The sequence below is a fragment of the Papio anubis genome, chromosome 1 (assembly GCF_008728515.1).
Source record: "Papio anubis isolate 15944 chromosome 1, Panubis1.0, whole genome shotgun sequence".
Classification (NCBI taxonomy): domain Eukaryota; kingdom Metazoa; phylum Chordata; class Mammalia; order Primates; family Cercopithecidae; genus Papio; species Papio anubis.
In genome coordinates this window covers 158,832,822-158,844,882 of record NC_044976.1, presented here as the reverse complement: position 1 = coordinate 158,844,882, position 12,061 = coordinate 158,832,822, and positions in this window count along the sequence as shown.

Below are 12,061 nucleotides of genomic sequence, written 5' to 3'. Positions count from 1 at the left end.
TTTTGTATTTTTAGTAGAGATGGGGTTTCACCGTGTTAGGCAGGATTATCTCAATCTCCTGACCTCATGATTTACCTGCCTCAGCCTCCCAAAGTGCTGGGATTACAGGCGTGAGCCACCACACCTGGCCGAGATTTTTTATTTCTTTGGTTAATTCCTCAGTATTTTTAATTTGTGGTTATTGTAAATGGGATTACTTTTTTTAAATTTCTTTTTCAGATTGTTCGCTGTTGGCATATAGAAATGCTACTGATTTTTGTATGTTGATTTTGTATCCTGCAACTTTACTGAATTTATCAGTTCTAATAGTTTTTTGGTGGAATCTTTAGGTTTTTCCAAATGTAAGATCATGTCATCTGCACACAAGGATAATTTGACTTTTTCCTTTCCAATTTGGATGGCTTTATTTCTTTCTCTTGTCTGCTTGCTCTAACTAGGACTTCCAGTACTATGTTGAATAACAGTGGTGAAAGTGGGCATCTTTTCAGGTTCCAGATCTAAGAGGAAAGGCTCTCAGTTCAATACAAGCTGTAGGTCTGTCATATATGGCTTTTATTATGTTGAAGTATGTTCCTTCTATCCTTAGTCTTTTGATAATTTTTTCTTTTTTTTTTTTTTTTGAGCCGGAGTCTCGCTCTGTCGCCCAGGCTGGAGTGCAGTGGCTGGAGTGCAATGGAACGATCTCGGCTCACTGCAAGCTCTGCCTCCCGGGTTCACGCCATTCTCCTGCCTCAGCCTCCCGAGTAGCTGGGAGTACAGGCGCCTGCCACCTCGCCCAGCTAGTTTTTTGTATTTTTAGTAGAGACGGGGTTTCACCGTGTTAGCCAGGATGGTCTCGATCTCCTGACCTCGTGATCCGCCCGTCTCGGCCTCCCAAAGTGCTGGGATTACAGGCTTGAGCCACCACGCCCGGCCGAGAATTTTTTTCATGAAGGGATGTTGAACTTTATCAAATGCTTTTTCAGCATTAATTGGAAGGATCATATGATTTCATTCATTTAACATGATGTATCATATTGACTGATTTGCATATGTTGAATCATCCTTGCAATCCCTTGGAAAACCCCACTTGGTCATGATGAATGATCTTTTAAATGTATAGTTGAATTTGGTTTGAAAGTATTTTGTAGGCCGGGCGCGGTGGCTCAAGCCTGTAATCCCAGCACTTTGGGAGGCCGAGACGGGCGGATCACGAGGTCAGGAGATCGAGACCATCCTGACTAACACGGTGAAACCCCGTCTCTACTAAAAAATACAAAAAACTAGCCGGGCGAGGCGGCGGGCGCCTGTAGTCCCAGCTACTCGGGAGGCTGAGGCAGGAGAATGGCGGGAACCCGGGAGGCGGAGCTTGCAGTGAGCCGAGATCGCGCCACTGCACTCCAGCCTGGGGGACAGAGCGAGACTCCGGCTAAAAAAAAAAAAAAAAAAAAAAAAAGAAAGTATTTTGTTGAGAATGTTTGCATCAATATTCATCAGATATGTTGGACTGTAGTTTTTTTTTGTTTTTTTGTTTTTTGATGTGTCTTTGTCTGGTTTTGGTATCAGGGTAACACTGGCCTTGTAGAATGAATTTGGAAGTATTCCCTCCTCCTCTATTTTTTGGAACAGTTTGAGTTGGATAGGTATTACTCTCATTACAAATGTTTGGTAGAATTCAGCAGTGAAGCCATCAGGTCCCAGGCTTTTCTTACTGAGAGACTTTTTATTACAGATTTGATCTTGTTACTTCTTACTTGTCTGTCCAGGTTTTGGATTTCTTCATGGTTCAATCTTGGTAAGTTTTATGTGTCTAGGAATTTATCCATTTCTTCTAGGTTTTCCAATTTATTGGCATATAGTTGCCCATAGTAGCCATTTTTGTTGTTGTTGATCTTTTGTATTGTTTTCTTCACTTCAAATTCACTTATTTCTGCTCTGATCGTTATTATTTCTTTTCTTCTACTAATTTTGGTCTCTGTTTGTTCTTACTTTTCTAATTCTTTAAGATGCATCGTTAGGTTTTTTATTTGAAGTTTGTCTTCTTTTTTGATGTAGGCACTTTTAGCTATAAATTTCCTTCTTAATACTGCTTTCACCATATCCTATAGGTTTTGGCATATTGTCCTTCCATTATCATTTAATAAATTTTTCAATTTCCTTCTTAATTTCTTCATTGACCCACTGGTCATTCAGGAGCATGTTGTTTGATTTCCATGTGTTTATATAGTCTCCCAAACTCCTCTTGTTATTGATTTCTAGTTTTATTCCATTGTGGTCAGAGAAGTTGCTTCATATTATTTAAATTTTTTTGAATCTTTTAAGACTTATTTTGTGATCTAACATATGGTCTGTCCTTGAGAATGATCCATATGCTGAGGATAAGAATGTGTGTTCTGCAGCCACTGGATGAAATGTTCTGTAAATATCTATTAGGTTAATTTATTCTATAGTGCAGATTAAGTTCAATGTTTCTTTGTTGGTATTCTGTCTGGGAGATCTGTCCAGTACTGAAAGCGGAGTGTTGAAGTCTTCAGCTATTATTGTGTTGGGGCCTATCTCTGTCTTTAGCTCTAATAATATTTGCTTTATATACCTGGGTGCTTCAGTGTTAGATGCATATATGTTTACAAGCATTATATCCTCTTGCTGAATTGTCCTGTTTATCATTATTTAATGATCTTCTTTGTCTTTTCTTGTTTTTGTCTTAAAATCTATTTTATGTGATACAAGTATAGCTACTCCTGCTCAAGTTTCTATTGGCATGGAGTATTTTTTATCCCATTATTTTTAGTTTCTGTGTATCTTTATAGGTGAAGTGTGCTTTCCATAGGCAACAGATCATTGGGTCTTATTTTTTCATCCATTCAGCCACTCTATCTTTGATTGAAGAGTTTATCCATTTACATTTAATGTTGTTATTGATAGGTAGAGACTTGCTTCTGCTGTTTTATTATTTGTTTTCTGGTCTTCTCTTCCTTCTGTCCTTCCTTCCTGTCTTTCTTTCAGTGAAGGTGATTTTCTCTGGTTGTATGCTTTAATGTCTTGCTTTTTATCTTTTGTGTATTCATTGTATGTTTTCAATTTGAGGTTACCACAAAGCTTGCAAATACCATATTCTAACCCATTATTTTAAACTGATGATGACTTAACGCTTATTGCATAAACATGCAAAAACTAGTAAAAACTCTACACTTTTTCATCCCACACTCTCTTTAACTTTCTGTTGTTTTCTTTTTTTTTTTTTTTTGAGACGGAGTCTCGCTCTGTCGCCCAGGCTGGAGTGCAGTGGCCGGATCTCAGCTCACTGCAAGCTCCGCCTCCCAGGTTCCCACCATTCTCCTGCCTCAGCCTCCCGAGTAGCTGGGACTACAGGCGCCCACAACCGGGCCCGGCTAATTTTTTGTATTTTTAGTAGAGACAAGGTTTCACCATGGTCTCGATCTCCTGACCTTGTGATCCGCCCGCCTCGGCCTCCCAAAGTGCTGGGATTACAGGCGTGAGCCACCGCGCCCGGCCAACTTTCTGTTGTTTTCTTTTATGTCTTATTGTACTATCCATGTCTTGAAAGTTGTTGTAATTATTATTTTGGATTGGTTCATCATTTAGCCTTTCTACTTAAGAGTAGTTTACGCACCACAATTACAGTGTTATACTGTTTTTCTGTGTTCTGTTACCAGTGAGTTTTTTACCCGCAGATGATTTCTTCTTGCTCATTCACATCCTTTTCTTTCAGATTGAAGAATTCCCTTTAGCCATTTCTTGTAGGATGGTCTGGTGTTGATGAAATCCCTCAATTTTTGTTTGTCTGGGGAGGCCTTTATTTTTCCTTCATGCTTGAAGGATATTTTTGACAGGTATGCTATTCTAGAGTAATTTTTTTCCTTCAGCACTTTAAATATGTCATGCCATGCTCTCCTGGAGTGTAAGGTTTCCACTGAAAAGTCTGCTGCCAGATGTATTGGAGCCCCACTGTATGTTGTTTCTTTTCTCTTGCTGCTTTTAGGATTCTTTATCCTTGACCTTTGGGAGTTTGAGAATTAAATGTCTTGAGTTAGTCTTTGGGTTAAATCTGCTTGGTGTTCTATAACCTTCTTGTACTTTTTTTTTTTTTTTTTTTGAGACGGAGTCTCGCTCTGTCACCCAGGCTGGAGTGCAGTGGCCAGATCTCAGCTCACTGCAAGCTCCGCCTCCTGGATTCATGCCATTCTCCTGCCTCAGCTTCCCGAGTAGCTGGGACTACAGGCGCCCGCCACCTCGCCCGGCTAGTTTTTTGTATTTTTTAGTAGAGACGGGGTTTCACCGTGTTAGCCAGGATGGTCTCGATCTCCTGACCTCGTGATCCGCCTGTCTCGGCCTCCCAAAGTGCTGGGATTACAGGCTTGAGCCACCACGCCCGGCCACCTTCTTGTACTTGAATGCTGGTATCATTCTCTAGGTTTGAGAAGTTCTCTGATATTATCCCTTTGAATAAACTTTCTGACCCTATCTTTTTCTCTACCTCCTCTTTAATGCCAATAACTCTTAGAATTGCCCTTTTGAGGCTATTTTCTAGATCTTGTAGGCATGCTTCATTTTTTTTTTCTTTTTGTTCCTCTGTGTATTTTCTTTCTTTTTTCTTTTTCTTTTTTTTTCTTTTCTTTCTTTGAGACAGATTCTCACTCTGTTACCAGGCTGGAGTACAATGGCATGATCTTGGCTCACAGTAACCTCTGTCTCCCAGGTTCAAGTGATTCTCCTGCCTCAGCCTCCCAAGTAGCTGGGACTACAGGCATGCACCACCACGCCCAGCTAATTTTTGTATTTGTAGTACAGACAGGGTTTCACCGTGTTGGCCAGGAGGGTCTCAGTCTCCTGACCTCATGATCCACCTGCCATGGCCTCCCAAAGTGCTGGAATTACAGGCATGAGCCACTGCACCCGGCCTGACTGTGTATTTTCAAACAGCCTGTCTTCAAGCTCACTAATTCTTTCTTCTGCTTGATCAGTTCTGCTATTAAGAGACACTGATATATTCTTCAGCATGTCAATTGCACTTTTCAACTCTAGAATATCTGGTTGGTTCTTTTTAATACTTTCAATCTCTTCGTTAAATTTATCTGATAGAATTCTGAATTCCTTCTCTGTGTTATCTTGAATTTCTTAGCATTTCCTCAAAACAGCTATTTTGAACTCTCTGTCTGAAAGGTCATGTATCTCTTTTTCTCCAGAATTTGTCCGTGGTGCCTTACTTAGTTCATTTGGTGAGGTTATGTTTTCCTGGATGGTGCTGATGCTTGTCAATGTTTCTCAGTGTTTGGGCATTAACAAGTTAGTTAGTTATTATAATCTTCACTGTCTGGGCTTGTTTGTCCCTGTCCTTCTTGGGGAGGCTTTCCAAGTATTTTAAGGGACTTGGACCCCAAGCCCAGTAATTCTGTGTTTTTTGCAGACTCATAGAGGTACTGCCTTGGTGGTCTTGCATAAGATCCAGAAAAATTCTCTGGATTATCAGGCAGAGACTCTTGTTCTTTTCCGTTACTTTCTCCCAAATAAACAGAGTATCTCTCTGTGTGCTGAACCACCTGGAACTGGGGGTGTGGTGATGCAAGGACCCTGTGGCCATCACTGCTGGGACTGTGCTTGGTCAGACCTGAAGCCAGTCCAGCATTAAGTCTTTTCCAAAGCCCTTCCCTTCAGGGCAGTGAGCTTCCCCAGGCACCAGGTGTGTCCAGAGATGCTGTCTGGGAGCCAGGGACTGGAGTTCAAAACCTCAACAGTTTACTTGATGTTTATTCTACTGCAGCTAGGTTGGCACTCAACCTCAATACCAAGTCCTTCTCACTCTTCCCTCCCCTTTACACAGGCATAGGAGCTTCTCCCTGTGGCCACCACAACCACCATTCCATGGGTTCTTCCAGGCCACCACCCATGTTCACTTAAAGCCCAAGGACTCTTCCATCTGCTTGTGGTAAATGCTGCCAGGCCTGGCACTCACCCTTCAGGGCAATGTGCTCCATTCTGGCCCAGGGCAGGTCCAGAAATATTGTTCAAGAGCCTAGGCCTGGACTTGGGGACCCCAAAAGGCTGCTTGTTGCTCTGCCCCACTGTGCCTGAGCTAGTATCTAAGGTGTATGACAAAGTCCTTTTACTTTTCCCTCTGCTGTTTCTCAAGCAGAAGGAGTCTTTCACTGTAGCCATCACAGCTTGGGATGTGCTGGGTCACACCTGAAGCCAGCACATCTCAGAGCCCAAGGCCCACAGTGTACTCCCTGGATATCACTGCTGGTTATTCAAAGCCCAAGGGCTCTTTAGTCAGCAGGTAATCAATCTTGCCAGGACTGGGTCCTTTCTTTCAAGGAAGTGGGTTTCCTTTTGACCCAGAGTCTGGCTAGAAATGTCACGCAGAAGCTAGGGTCTTGAATGGAGGCCTCACGGCTCTGCCTGGTGCCCTAACCTACTGTGCTCAGCTGGTATCTAAGATGCAAGGCAAAGTCCTCTTTACTCTTTGCTCTTCTCTCCTTAAGCAGAAAGGAGTCCCTTTTATTGCTGGAAGCTGCAATGAAGCAAGGGAGGGATGGGGCAAGCAATCCCTTAGCGGCTATAGATAGTGTCTCCTTAGGTCACGTGCCACACTAGTCCACTGGCTCTAAGCTCAGTCCAGCACTAAGGACTGCCTAGGGATTACAGTCCTCATGTCCTAGACTGCCTTTCAAGTTTACCTAGAACTACAGAACACTTCAGCTCATGGTGGTGAGGCTTGCAGAGAAACTCAAGTTCTAACTGCTGGGATGGGTGATTCTCTTCTGGTTTAGGCTAGTCCAAATGCTCCCTCTGTACATGGGCACTGGCTGAACCCTGCATGATTTTATTCCCCACTGTGACAGGGCAGCACTAAGTTCAATGTACAGTCTCCTGGTTGCTGTGTTCTCCCTCCCCCAAGTGCAGATTCTGTCTCCATGTCGCGTGGCTACTGCTGGGGGATGGAGGATGGCGTTGGCAATTCAAGATTGTCTGTCTTGCCTTCCTCAATGCCTCTTACAGCAATATGTAGTTAAAACCAGGTACAGCAATTGCTCACCTGATTTTCTGTTCTTGTGAGTGCTTTTCTGTGTATAGATATTGGTTAAAATTTGGTGTTCTGGCCGGGCACAGTGGCTCACGACTGTAAGCCCAGCACTTTGGGAGACTGAGGCGGGTGGATCACGAGATCAGGAGTTGAAGACCAGCCTGGCCAAATGGTAAAACCCCGTCTCTAAGAAAAATACAAAAAAATAAAATTAGCCGGGCATGGTGGCAGGCGCCCATAATCCCAGCTGCTTGGGAGGCTGAGGCAGGAGAATCGCTTGAACTCGGAGGGCAGAGGTTGCAGTGAGCCGAGATTATGCCACTGCACTCCAGCCTGGGCGACAGAGTGAGACTCTGTCTCAAAAAAAAAAAAAAAAATTTGGTGTTCTGCGGGGAGGAATGGTATAGACTTCTATTCCACCATCTTGCTCCACCTCCTTCTCCTGACTCTTGTTTCCTTCAGGGTTACAGTCCTGGCATATATTTGGGTCTTTCTCTCATAGGACACTATCCTTCCCATACAAGAATATTCCCAGTCATTTGGATATCCGACCCAATACTCCACATCCCAGAATTCTGAGTTTCTTAGGTCTATTCTGGAGGGGTGGGTCTGGATAAGGTGTCAGTCAGGTTCTATACATCATCTTGCCTTTATGGTTTGGACATTTGGTGTGATTCTGAGAGTTCATAGCTACTGAAGTGAGGGAAAATGGAGTTTTCCTTGGAACTCTAGATCAAGTACATAGAGTGTAGATGGAATCTGCAAACCCACCAGGCAAAGTACATTGCATTTTTGTACTGCCAGAGTATGGCAGACATGAGGATGCACCTCTCAGTTACTCACTGGGTGTAATCCAAGCAGTGCCTCTGTTGCTGCTTAGGACTTCATTCCCTGAATTTGCACTCAGGCCAAGGTTATGCCCCCCAAAGGCTGCTGCCTACCCGTGACTAGGGAGAGCCGAGATATGCAGACAAACCCATTTCAGGGGAGATTGGACTCCTTTGTCAGTGAAGGGACTTGTGAACAGATCAAGGACCTCCCCAAAACAACTTTGCTGAACCTTCCTTAGATTGCAAGGCAGCTTAGAACGCTGTTCCCTATTCTCTTTTCCTCAAGGTCTAGTGGCTGTCCCAGTCTTCTCTGGGCCCCTTCCTATTTTCCTTTACATATAAACATTTCCCCTAATAAAATATATGCACATTTAATTTCATCTTAGCAAGCACTTTCCTGAGAACCAGACTAACACGCAGGACATGTGAGAATTTCTTTGGGTCCTATTCATTTGCAATAATCCAAATTTACTAATGTTCCCAAAGTTATATTTTTTAAAAATTAAAAATGGATGGTGTATTAGTCTGTTCTCTGGCTGCTAACAAAGATATTCCCCAGACTGGATAATTTATAAAGGAAAAAAATTTTTTTTTTGAGATGGAATCTTGCTCTGTTGCCCAGGCTGGACTGCAGTGGTGCAATCTCAGCTCGCTGCAACCTCCACCTCCCAGGTTCAAGCAAGTCTCCTGCCTCATCCTCCCATGTAGCTGGGATTACAGGCATGAGCCACCATGCCTGGCTGGTTTTTGTTTGTTTGTTTGTTTGAGACGGAGTCTCACTCTGTTACCCAGGTTGGAGTGCAGTGGTGTAATCTTGGCTCACTGCAACCTCTGCCTCCCAGGTTCAAGTGATTCTTGTGACTCAGCCTCCTAAGTAGCTGGGATTACAGGTGTCTGCCACCACACTCAGCTAATTTTTTTGTATTTTTAGTAGAGATGGGGTTTCACCATGTTGGCCAGGCTGTTCTTGAACTCCTGACCTCAAGTGATCCACCCACCTAGGCCTCCCAAAGTGCTGGGATTACAAGTGTGAGCCACTGAGCCTGGTCAGCCTGGCTGATTTTTGTATTTTTAGTAGAGACAGGGTTTCAGCATGTTGGCCAGGCTGGTACTGAACTCCTGACCTCAAGTGATCCACCCGCCTCGGCATCCCAACGTGCTGGGATTGTAGGCGTGAGCCACCGTGCCCAGCCAGGAAAGAGTTTTAATTGGCTCACATTTCAGCATTCACAGGGAAGCCTAGGGAAACTTACAATCATGGTGGAAGGGGAAGCAAACACATCCTTCTTCACATGGCGATGGCAAGAAGTGCCAAGTAAGAGGGGGAAAACCCCTTATAAAACCATCAGATCTCGTGGGAATTCACTCACTCTCATGAGAACAGCATGAGGGTAACCACCCCTATGATTAAATTACCTCCCACTAGATCCATCCCACGACACATGGGGACTATGGGAACTACAATTCAAAACGAGATTTGGGTGAGGACACAGCCAAACCATATTAGTCAATAGAAAACACACACACACACACACACACACACACACACACACCCCTCAAATTTAAAAAAAAAAACGAAAATTTTTTAAAAAAGAAAATGGATGGCCGGGCGTGGTGGCTCAAGCCTGTAATCCCAGCACTTTGGGAGGCCGAGACGGGCGGATCACGAGGTCAGGATATCGAGACCATCCTGGCTGACACGGTGAAACCCCGTCTCTACTAAAAAATACGAAAACTTAGCCGGGCGAGGTGGCGGGCGCCTGTAGTCCCAGCTACTCGGGAGGCTGAGGCAGGAGAATGGCGTAAACCCGGGAGGTGGAGCTTGCAGTGAGCTGAGATATGGCCACTGCACTCCAGCCTGGGCGACAGAGCGAGACTCTGTCTCAAAAAAAAAAAAAAAGAAAAGAAAATGGATGGCTTATAGAGATAAGTTAGGCTCTCCCCTATTTTTTGATTTAGTGATAGGAAAAGGGGTAAAATCAGATTCTTAGCTTTTATTCTTCACCTTTCTTTAATTCAAGTTCATCAGTGTTTTTGTTATTTGTTCTGTAATGCCTAGCACATAACAGGTCCTCAAGTATTTAGAAAGTAAGTGAATGAACCAGAAGTATGCAATTAGAGAAAGAAGGTAACAGTGACTTGCTGCTAGTTAGCAGTTCTCACAAAAGCAAGGGAAGATGTTGAAAACAGGAGCAAAAGGAATTTTTAAGTGACCTGAGTCTTTATAACATGGGCTTTAAATGAGAATGACCTGGATTCAGATACTGGCTCCAATCCTGTCCCTCACCTTAGGAAAAAGTATTAGTTTCCTGGCGGGATCTGAATTTGCAGCCACTAGTATTGAACTGGAAGGAAACCTAGATATCACACCTGATATAACTCCATCCATTTTCTAGATGAGGCAATAAGCAGATCCATAGCAGCTGAAATCCAGTGTGGTCCTCAAACCTGTTAGGTGCTAGGCACTATGGAATAAGTAAATGACAGAAACACTAATGAACTGTCATTAAAGAAAGGCCGAGGTGGGCAGATCACTTGAGGTCAGGAGTTTGAGACCAGCCCCCGGCCAACATGGTGGAACCCCATCTCTACTAAAAATACAAAAATTAGCTGGGCTTTGTGGCATGTGCCTGTAATCCCAGCTACTTGGGAGGCTGAGGCAGGAGAATCGCTTGAACCCCAGTGAGCCAGGTTGCAGTGAGCCGAGATCGCACCATGGCACTCCAGCCTGGGTAACAGAGCAAGACTCTGTCTCAAAAAAGAAAAAAAAAAAGGCCAAGAATGAAAGCTGAGAATCTGATTCTATCCCTTTCCTATTAGTGAATGAAGAACTAGGGGAAAGACTTATTTTCTACCTACACTTACTATGTATTCCACAGAGTCAACGATATAAAATGACATACTAAAAGTACCAAATAGGTGCTCAATAAATGTTCTCTCTTAGATCCTCTTTCCCTGATCTCGTCTAGTACGGGGAAATGAAGAAACACACATTAGGTTGTTTTTAAATTTATTTCATTTTATGTTTTTAAGAGATAGGCTCTTGCTCTGTCACCTAGACTGGAGTGCAGTGGTGTGGTAACAGCTCACTACAGCCTCCAACTCCTGGACTCGTGCAATCCTCCCCCACACACTAAGCCTTCTGAACGGCTATGGATCTCATTTCCTCATCTAGAACATGGAGTTGGATCAGATACGATCCCTAGGTTTCCTTCCATTTCTTATACTAGCGGCTGCAAACTCAGATGCCTGCAAGGGCCAGCAGATGACTGCACTGAGACCATCATTCTAGGTAGGGACCATGATGAACTGGAGAGCACCAGCCTTCTATAAAGGACATACATAACTGCTTTTGAGCCACCGTTGATGATTCTCACTGTGCAAGGCCAAACATGTCTATGGATGTTTTTGATGTATGGGTCATCAGTTTGTGACTTCTGCCAACAGTTCCTCAAGCATTTTTTAAGACTTAAAATGGTTTTGGATTAAACATATAAAACATTCATTGTATAAAGGCAGTAAGTATCACATGATCCTAGGCACAAGGATCACACATGTGGTCACCACCTAACTTCAAATAACATAAACTTTAAAGATTCTTAGTCCTTCAGAGGTAAACATTATTCTGAATTAACATTCCCTCTTTAAAGTTTTTATCGTGTTTGTATCCTTAAACCTATCATTAATTTAGCAAGTTTCTTAATTTTACATACATGCAATTATGCAAATGTATTCTGTTGCTTCCCTCCCTTCCTGCCAATCTTATTTCTGAGGCTCAACCATCTTGTTGGTTGTCACTGTAATTCATTTTCACCAGTAGTGTTTCATTATATGAATACACCAAGATACATGTTTCCATTCAACAGTTTTGGACATTTGGCTTGTTTGCAATATTTTGCTACTAGACAGTTGCAATGAACCCTTTGGCACAAGCCAGGTTTTTCAAGAGCAGTGTGTTTCGAAGCGCGAGTAGTGACCCATTACTGAGTCATGAGAACAATTTAGTGGGTCAGCCAGCACTGTTTTTAAGTAACCTAGGGTAGGTATCAGATGCATTTCATATTGTATAGTGTCGTTTCACGAAACGTTTGAATGTTGTAACATGTATATACTCTGTGTGTGTCCACATAAAGTGGTCCTGCCAATGTATACTTCCACCAGCAGCATCTGGTCTGCTCCACATCTGCACCAACACTCAATATTAGGC